Source organism: Melopsittacus undulatus, chromosome 9 (genome assembly GCF_012275295.1).
Source record: "Melopsittacus undulatus isolate bMelUnd1 chromosome 9, bMelUnd1.mat.Z, whole genome shotgun sequence".
Lineage (NCBI taxonomy): Eukaryota > Metazoa > Chordata > Aves > Psittaciformes > Psittaculidae > Melopsittacus > Melopsittacus undulatus.
The window spans coordinates 14,161,109-14,170,917 of NC_047535.1; positions in this window are offsets into that span (position 1 = coordinate 14,161,109).

The following is a 9,809-nucleotide window of genomic DNA, read 5'->3' on the forward strand; positions in this document are numbered from 1 at the left end:
ATCTGTTGCCTCTCAACAATGGAGGATGAGTAGACCTACTATAACTGCTGTATGTTATTTGTGCATTAATGTGTCTTGCATTATTCAGATGCTTAGTCACTGCTCTGCTTTTCATTACTTCAGTTGCCTCAGTCTTTGTAGATGCCAGGAACATTCAGCATTTCTACCAGCTGTTTGTGTGCTTTATCATGCAAAACAGACATGCTCAGCCAAACTGTTACCAGCATAATCTTCTCAAATATCCAAGAAGCATTGCTCAGGAAAATAGTATTCTTGTATGTATAGTCTGTTGTTAAGGCCAAAGTATCTGGGAGGGGAATTTAAGTTCCTCAGAGTTGTTACACTGCTGTAGAAGTATACTTTTGGAATTCTGTGTTAATTTCCCAAGGGTAAGTTTCAGATGATAGGCTCTTGAGGCTTAGGCTTTCATTCTTACTTTGGCATGTGGCTTAATAATCTCAAAGATCTCCAGGGACTCTAGCATTAAATTTCCCAGATGTGGTAGCAAACCTGCTAACTGAATCTACTGTAAGAAGCATTGACAAATTTAAGGATTATCTTCATCATGTTGTATTGCAGATTGTAGATATGCTTGGTATTATCCCACACTAATAAGATTAACCTGACCCTGACTTGTAAAACCAGGGCAGGTTTTAAACAGACTTCTGTGTTGCAAAAAACAAAGCTAAGGATGCTTCAAAAAGTAGTAGCTCTCACTAACTATAAGGCAGAAAGAAGCTTCATAGTCAACAGCCTGAACATACCTCTTTGAAGTGAGGATAGTTAGGGAAAGATTACAGTGCATGTACTTGTTAATCTTGCCAGAAGCCATGGATCTGTAGTAGAGATGACTTGATGGGATAGCACCAAGTACTTGCATGTAGACCAGGGAAGTCTCTGCTTTAGAAAACTCATGGAATTCATGCTGCAGTGTGGAAACTTCTGAATCTACTTCATATTTTACAGCATTTTAACATAAAACACAAACTGGACAAAGCCAAATCAAACTTTTAACTGTTGTGAATTACTGTTCCTGGGAATGAGTTGCCTTCTGGCATTGGATGATGTCTGTTGATGTCTGTTGGGTCTTGGATGTGTGGCTAGTTATGATCATGTGACAACAAAAAAACCTTGCAAGTGTCTAATACAAAATGCAATGTATGATGCAATGAAGTTGGGAACAAGAGAAACAGACATGATTACTGCTGTAGTATGATCTGACTGGTTTTGCTTCTTACAGTCTTTGAACAGGAGAATCACAGAATCAACTGGATTGGAAAAGACCCTTAAGGTCTTCAGGTTCATCCATTGGCCAGCACTGCCCAGGCCACCACTAACGCATGGCACTGAGGGCCTCATCTATACAGTGTGTGAACACTTGCAGGGACAGTGACTCCATCTCTGCCCTGGGCAGCCTGTTCCAATGCCTGAGCACCCTCTGGGGAAGGAATTGTTCCTCAGCTCCATTTAAACCTGCCCTGGTGCAGCTTGAGGCCATTTCCTCTTGTCCCATCCCTTGTTCCTTGGGAGCAGAGCCCAGCCCCTCCTGGCTCCATCCTCCTGTCAGGCACTTGTAGGGAGCAATAAGGTCTCCCCTGAGCCTTCTCTTCTCCAGACTGAACCCCCCAGGTCCCTCAGCTGTTCCCCATCTCTCTTGTACTCCAGGCCCTGCACCAGCTCCGTTGCCCTTCTCTGGCCCCACTCCAGCACCTCAAGGTGTGAGGGCCTAGAACTGAACACAGGATTTGAATGACCCTGTACTGCAAATGTGCTTGGGTTTACTGTGTGCTACTTACTGCAGACAGTGGGATTCATACTCAAAGAGAGAGGCATGCACAAGTTCTTTTGCAGGGAGTGAGTTAATGCTGCCTTACCTTCTGTCTACTTACAGTTACGTGGACTTCCTGAATTTTGAAGGTGGTTGGAAGCCAGGCAGTTTAAACATTTGTTACTTGGTTCAGTATGCTTGAGCTTGGTCAATGTTGAGTATTACCCTATTACTAAAAGCCTTGGACTGGCTGTAAGTCCATCTTGCTTAGAATTCCAGAACTGCAAACTAATCTGGCAGGCATCTGAAATTTAGTCTTTGGTCCTAATGTGTGTTAACTCTGGAGAAGAATTTCTTAATCTTGACTCCTGTGGAAAAGGAGGCAGTTCAGTTAAAGGCAAGTGACAAATGTGAGGCTTACTTAGCTGTAGTTTATTTATCTGTGTCCTGTTGAAAGCTTTAAACAATGAAAGCAAACCAGGCTGTTCTGTTTGTCAGGGGGGCATTATACATTACCATGCATTATAGATAGCAAGGGTGCAGGTGTATTGTGTTGCACCCATTCATGGCAGTACTGTTCAGTGTACCTGCTTCAAGGGAAATTGTGGATTACTTGGCATTTAAAAGTGCTTGTAATAAAACAGCACTGTGTTTGGGTAAATATGCAGAGACCTTACTCCATTATAAGTATATTAAAATACTGGTATTAAGGTGAGTCTTGATAGGCTGAGTTTCTTGCTGTCCATGTGAGGACTATTTCTTGAGTTTAGCTAAAGACTTTCATTTCTCTTAGAACTGAAGTTCATGCATTTCCAAAAACCTGTGTCTGAGAAGAGCTTCTTGAATTGTTTTCTGCCTGAATTCCCATGTATACTGGATCCATGGTGCCTGATGCTGTTAATGAAACTCTGCTCTTAGCGAACTATGCATGTGCTAAGAAAAATGAGAGCAGAAGACTAGATTTCTGTCCTGTGGGTGAAAGTGCTATTACAAACAGCTGGTCTTTTTTGAGCTGGTGAAGCCATATGCCTTTCCTTGCCAAACAGTCTGAATGAGATTTGCACCCCAGTTTTTTCTTCACCTGAATCAGAAAGTCTGCCTCAGCATGAGATTTGGGTATTCAAGTTTGGGGGGGGGGGAGGGGCTTGCTGTTGAGCAAGCAGTCATGTTAGTATTAAAGAGAAGTGGAAAAAGTCTAAACAGTGTGGGCCTGTCCATCAGGTAGTAATCTGATAATCAAGTTTTCTCTTTTAACTTACCTATATTGTGTTTCCTTCCTCTTAAATGAAGTTACACCACAATAAAGAATGGGCTCCTGTAAGCATTCAAAGCAGTGTTTTCCAGTATGGACTTCATTGACATAATGAGCAACACAAAAAAGAAGAAAATCCTAAGAACTTGGGTGTGAGCAAGCTGGAGTCTTCCTTTCCTCTAGTACAGTTCTGGTTGCTAGCTGTTTTTCTGATTGGTACTGTTAAACCCTATTTAGCATACAACTTTAATCTGCACTGTAGTATACAGTTACCTCCACTAGCTAGTTTGAAATCAGCTCAAGTATCAAAAGTAATTGGGCCATGGCAGCATGCAGGTTTGTAGGGGCTACTTAATGTTACTGAGAAAAATAAGGATAAATTTAGCCTGTGCTGGGAGTACCACAAGCTCATTTGCTTCCAGTACCAACTAGTTTGATTTGCTCAGTGGTGCTGAGGTTTGCAATGTAGACTCTATCCAAACTGTGCGTTAATTTGACTTGCTCTGTATCTCTGGTCTGCACTATGATCCTTTCTCACTGCCCCTCTTCTTGTGTTCCCTAGCTAGTTCACAGTCCTGAAACTTAGCTCTGAACATGATTCTCATTAGCACTTTAAACATGAATTCTTAATATTCTCTACCTTTAGCATCTTTAACAGCCTTTTTCTTTCTTCTGGCACAGAATCCACATGTATTAACTATTTGTAAGGTCAGCATTCTGACACAGGGATTATTAAGTTTCTTCCCTTCCTCTTTGTGGATGGAAATCTTTCTTGTATTTGAAGAATGTATTTTCTGTAACTGAAAAAACTCATGGGCTTACATTGCAGCAAGTGAAATGAGGTTGATACATCAGGAAACGCTTTTTCTTTTCTTGCTGAAAGAATGAATAAGCTTTTGATTCATTAGACAGGAATGTTTGTGTCACTGTAGTTCGGCCTTTCTGTATGCTCATATCTCCCAGTGCTTTTTAGGGAACAGGGAATGACTTAATTTCATTTCTTTCCTGATCTCCTGTTATTTTTAGTTCCTGTTGGATTTCCTTCTGTCTTGTAGCTGGGCGTAAGGCAATCCTTGGAAGCAAAATGTCACATTTCTTCATTTTCACATGTAACTGACTGCACCAAGAGGTTTCCTCTGTGTATTTAACTTTCTTCAATATACAGTATGTAGGATATTCTTATTCCCCTACTTAATCCAATGCAACTCATGTTCTGTTTGCAGTCTACCAAAGTTCAGCTCTATTACAGTAAGAATTTACAGCATAGGAAATGCAGAACCAATAAATAATCTGTTGATAGGCTTGATAGAAGCTCTGTAGGACTGATTATGCTGTAGTGTATTGATTACATCTTCATGTTTCACTATGCTGTTGAGTGCTGATAATGCTATCTATGAAATCTAGACACTTATTTTCAGCAGTTCCTACTTTCACTGTTACTTCAGCCAGTGAAGCTAATACCAGTAACACCAAGAGGGAGAAAGGTTTGTGTTTTTATTTAAGTGGGTGTCTGGATCTGTGTTCTGTGTTGCTTGGCAGTACTTTGATTTCCAGCTTCAAACAGCTAGTGGTATGTGTGCTTTGCCCTAGCTGCACAGCTGAAGTGGCTGCTCATCCAAACCACCTGGGTCTGGTGTCTTCTGCTGAAGAGGCAAAGGAAGTCTCAGGGCAGACTGCAGGAAATTACTCAAAGAATGACTGAACATTGTGTATGCTACATGGAGCACACAAGCATGCAGCTTGCCTGCAGCAATAGGCCTTACGTGATCCAGAGCTTTCTAACACATGGGAATAGAATTGCCTTAAGGGTGTTTTTAAATTGAGCTTTGTTTCTTCTTGCTACTATTAAAATGACTTTAAAGTACATTGCAGTGCAACTCTGATGCTTTGCTGACTTTCAGCAGCCTAATAGGAGGCTCATGAGAATTCAGGAATCTCACTCAGACTGCAGTCTAGGAAGGCATGATCAGTGTTTGTCGTGCTAAACACAGGGGAAATAATGGTTCAACAAGCTCAATGGAATGAAGTTAGTTAAAAAAAAAAACAACTCTGTCTTGATAGCAAGAAGACAGCTCGTGAGATATTTCAGTACTTGGAAGTGACGAGTTTTGAGATAAGCACTTGTGGTAATAGTGGTGGTGATAGCCTCCACAGTACAGTGTTAGTGGATCTTGTAACTGACTTAATCTTAGGCTTGAGATAAATCCCACTGAAATGCAATAGAAGCCTAAGTGCAGTGGATCTTAGGTTTTCTTGTGCACCCTGTACTGTAGCATAGGCACACACTTGGGTGAATGCAGTGCTTAGCAGATGGCCACCTGAGCGTCTACATTGTCAGTTTCTTGCTTTTTGGTATCATCCTCACTGATTGGAGCAGCTGCCCTTTCTACATATAAGAAACCTAATTACACATCCTTTTTTAAAGCTCATCTTCCTCATCTTTTCTTTCCTGGTATCTGCACCTTCTCATAGCTGATCTGTTTCCTTTGGAGCTGAATTGAGTAGAAGGAAAGGTCTTTATGGGGTCAGCATCTCTTAAACATGATGTATGCTTGGGTTGTTGCTAAAAGACAAGAGAGCAAACTGACATCTATACTGCTTCTAAACTGGTGCTAGCACAAAGCTTCCACTGTCTTCCAAACTGCTAAACTGGATGCAGTGACCTACAAAGTGGAGCAGTATTTGCTGATTGCTCTAGGCCATGCATGACTGTTTGGGTGATAAGCGGCTGGCGCTCTTATCCTGTCTCCCACATCATTCTCAGTGCTGATGCACACTAGAAACTACACTTCTGTTGTAGGACTGTCCTTCTTGGATTTGCTGTTGTCCATCTTGGGTTTGATGATAATGTTCAGTAGTGGGACTAATTAAATCAGTAGCAGTTACCAGGATTGTTGCTGCTGCTGCTGCTGCTTTGTTGGAATTCTAGATATGATCTGTGTCATAGTTCTGCCTATGCAAAAAACATACCAAGGTAGCCCTGCAACAAGTCATGTTTCCTTCTGTACAGCATATCACAAGGATTAGTGCTCAAAACTCACACTGACTAGCAGGCTACTTGTTAGTAGATGAAGAAGTGCTAAGGAAGCACATCTGTACCTCTGCTCCTCAGCCATATGTTATAGCCGGGGCAGGTCTAATGGCTGGCTGGAGTAGCAGAGGTAAGCACCAGGTGTAGATTTTGCCCACCTCACTATGACAGTTGCCTTCATGATACAGGCCTTGTTTTCATGCTACATATTTAGCCCAGACACACACCTTTGACTTAGTCCTCGCTGTGGCTGCAATGACCTCTGCTGGATCTGTGCCTGGCAGCAGCTGTTGCTTTCTTCCATCTCTAAGACTCCAGGGTTGTTCAACTGTATTTTGTGTGGTGTATTTACACTGCAGATGAGCATCAAGTACAGCTTACCCATAACCTGAAAGTATGACCAGATTTTGTAGACAAAACTTGGATGTGAGCTTTAACTACACAAATGAGAGATTATCAAAGCTCAAGCCTAGTGACCTACTGAGGCTCACTTGGTGATCCTGCTAGAGTGCTTCATTGCTGCACTTGAGCCCTCCTGCAAAGTTTTAATTTCTTGGTGCTATGCAGCACTTCTTGTTGCTCTTACCTGCTTCTCTTGACCTGAATGACCATGCTTCACCTCAGAACTGCTGAGTTAAAGCTTCTGCTCTCTTTGCCAGAGGAAAGCCTGTAAACATGGGTTTCCACTGGTAACTGGTGAGCCACAGCAGTATGGAACCAAGGAGCTGATCCTGCTGACACTTCAGAGGACAGCTTTGCTTTGTGTGGTACTTCAGGCAGCAGCCCTTTTCACCCAGTGGCTCCTGACCCATTTCAAATATTAACATTAGCTTTTCCCAGTATAACAGTGGTGTCAGACCTTTGCTAGCATCAGGCTGTGACTGAAGAACTGGAATTTGTTTTCTTCATGCTTAAATGCTTAACCAAACCACTGCTACTGGGGGAACTTGGGTGCATCTGGAATGCTTTGCCTGCAAAAGCAGTCTGTTTTGTAGGCCAAAGTAGGAATCTGTCTAGAAAACTGCTGAAATTAAATCATGCTTGGCACTGAATGAGACTGCCAGCAAATGAAGTCAATAGGGGTGGTGTTTATACATTCTCAACTAAGAGAAGGGTAGGTCCTCTTTGGCAAAGACTGCTATGTGTAGTTCTGTGCCAGGCCTCTACCAAACACCTCAGAGGCAATAGGCAAGACTTTATTTCCTACTACATGGTATAGAAGAGCCAGACACTCTTGGCATTTCTGAGACTTGGAAAATGCCCCGTATTGGGAAACATGCCTGTTGCTAATAGTGTGCAAAATGCTCTTGTGCTATGACTACAATGTCCATTTAAAAGCATAAAACCACATTTTAGCCTAGCAGCGTTACTATACATGGGTGGGAAACAAAGATGTCTGCGTGGAGAAATGGTGCAGACTCTGCAAATATATTTGGGCCTATGCTGATAAAAGCTGCGGTTAAAAAGGTGGCAAAGGACCTTGCTAAGTAGGGAGGATGTATTTCCCCAGATCCATTCTATCCCTAGAATAAGGGTTTCTCTTGGGTTTTGAATCCACCCCCTATCCCCCCACCCCCGTGGCTGCTGAACTGAGCAGTGACCATAGTAAAGCTGCCACTTAGCAGAACAAAATCACTGTCTCTTGTCTTCCTTCCCCACAAGGGGTTCAGAAACAACAAGGGCTGTGCAGCCCTTCTCTAAAGACAAAGCATTTCTCACGTCTATCAGTGCATTGAAAGCTTTCCCATTCATACTGATGTTAACATTCTTATCCTGGGAAGGTTAAAGTTCACCACTTTCTCAAGAAGCTTCTCCATGGACTGCTTTCGGCTTATAATTTCAGAACAATCCTTCCCTGGATGCAGCTGTTGAGCATTTGTGTCCTTGCCAAGTGGACAGGAATGTACTCCCCCACACGCTCCCTGCATTGAGTATGAGTGTTCTGTCATGTCTACAGTCCCCTCCACGAGAGCCATCCTGTTATAGTACAAAACAAGCAATGGCACTGTGCACATAACACAGTTTGTCCTTTTGTACAAGATTTTCCGTTGCAGATATTGATCTGACCACCACCCAGTGCTGCCTTGGTTAGGCTGAGTCTGGAACTGAGCAATCACAAGAATACTTAGAGTACCGGAAGGGTTTTTCAGCTGGTGATGCCAAAGTGCTTTACAAATTCCCCATGATGAATGGGAAGTATGAGGTGTGACTTCTCCAGTCATACTTTTGCTTCACAAAGTCAGTCACTGCTTTATTAAAGTCTTTATCCTGGGCTCCTTGGACAATCTAAGCATGGAATCCCACACTCAGGACATTTCACTCAAGTTTAGGCTGGAATTTTTTTAGCTGTACTGTGTGGCCATTTTCGCTGGGGCAGGGGTGCCTCAAATACCAGGATTTCATTCAAAGAGGATTTAAGTCAAAGCACCACTGATGCAGTTATAGTTCATTCAGTTAACACACTGGTTACTTCTCTATATGTCTGCCCTTGGCTTGGGGGATTAGTTGAATTATGGTAAGGGCAGCAAAGCTCAGATTATACATCCTAGTTTATGTAATTTGTACTACCCTGGCTCTTTTAGAGCTGCTAAGGAAAATTCCTTCTGATTTCAAAGAACCTCTTGGTATAGCTGTTTCCTCTTCACCACCACACATGCACATTCTCCCCGTTGTTTTTGTATTCTCCTTACCCTCAAGGTGATATGGGGACACACCTGGCTATAAACCAGTAAACCCTGTTCCATTCACTCAGTGCTTCTGGACAATTTTGTCTTTCCTCATAGAAGTGTCATGGATGTTGAGTCTGATTTCTCCTGATTTTTCTGGGAGGTCTCATTTCTATTAGAGTTTTATACCTAAAAGCAAGATTTAGTCTGTGCTTTCAGTCAGAATACACCACCACAGTTAAATCTGCCTTTTGGGCCCTTGTGTCAGACAGCATTGCTGCAGCCACGTTGCACACAGCAGTGAAAGGCTGTAAATGTGCTCTTAATGTTGCACCAAGCAGCTTTGTGCCAGATCAGGTGTCAGCTGCCCTTTAGCAGCTGATAGAAGTACACTGTACCATGTGCACTGGCTGATTTGATGGAAATACTATCTGTCCATTCTAGAAACAGGTCAAATTAGTACTGTGAATGGTCCAGGAGTGCACAAACCTGGAGATAACTGTGGCTCTGAGCTTCCCTCATGCAAAATGTAAGCTACCCACTGAAATTAGGGAATGAGTAAGTAATGACTAACAGTTTGACTAAAACTTCTTCACCCTCTCTGCTTTCTTGCAGTAGATGGGGTGTTGCCATGTTGTTAATAACCTAGTCACAGGAAGGATACTAATTCCTCTTCCTCTTCAAAATCTAATTACTGCACATAAGTATTGTTTCCTCTACAAAAACCAATCCACAAGGCCCTGCAGGCCACTGGAAGCTGTTTGCTTTCCAGAAGCCCAGTGTGACCTAGCATCAGCCCTCAATCTCTTTCCTCTCCCTGGGGAGCAAAACCCTACCTATTCTATCTCCTTTAAACCTCAGCTACAGTGAGCATGCCCAACACATCACAGCTGTGCTATAGAAACATCTGTGATGCATACTGTCATTAATGTAGGAAGCTGGTGAATGGCAGTGACTGATCCTAATGCAGGCTTTTAGGTTTGTTTTTTAACAGCCAGCTCTGCTTTACTTTCTGAGCTTGAGCACTTGATTATGCCCATAGCCCCGTGGCAGCAAGGAGACATGAAGGCCAAGGTGAGGGTACCTTCCTGT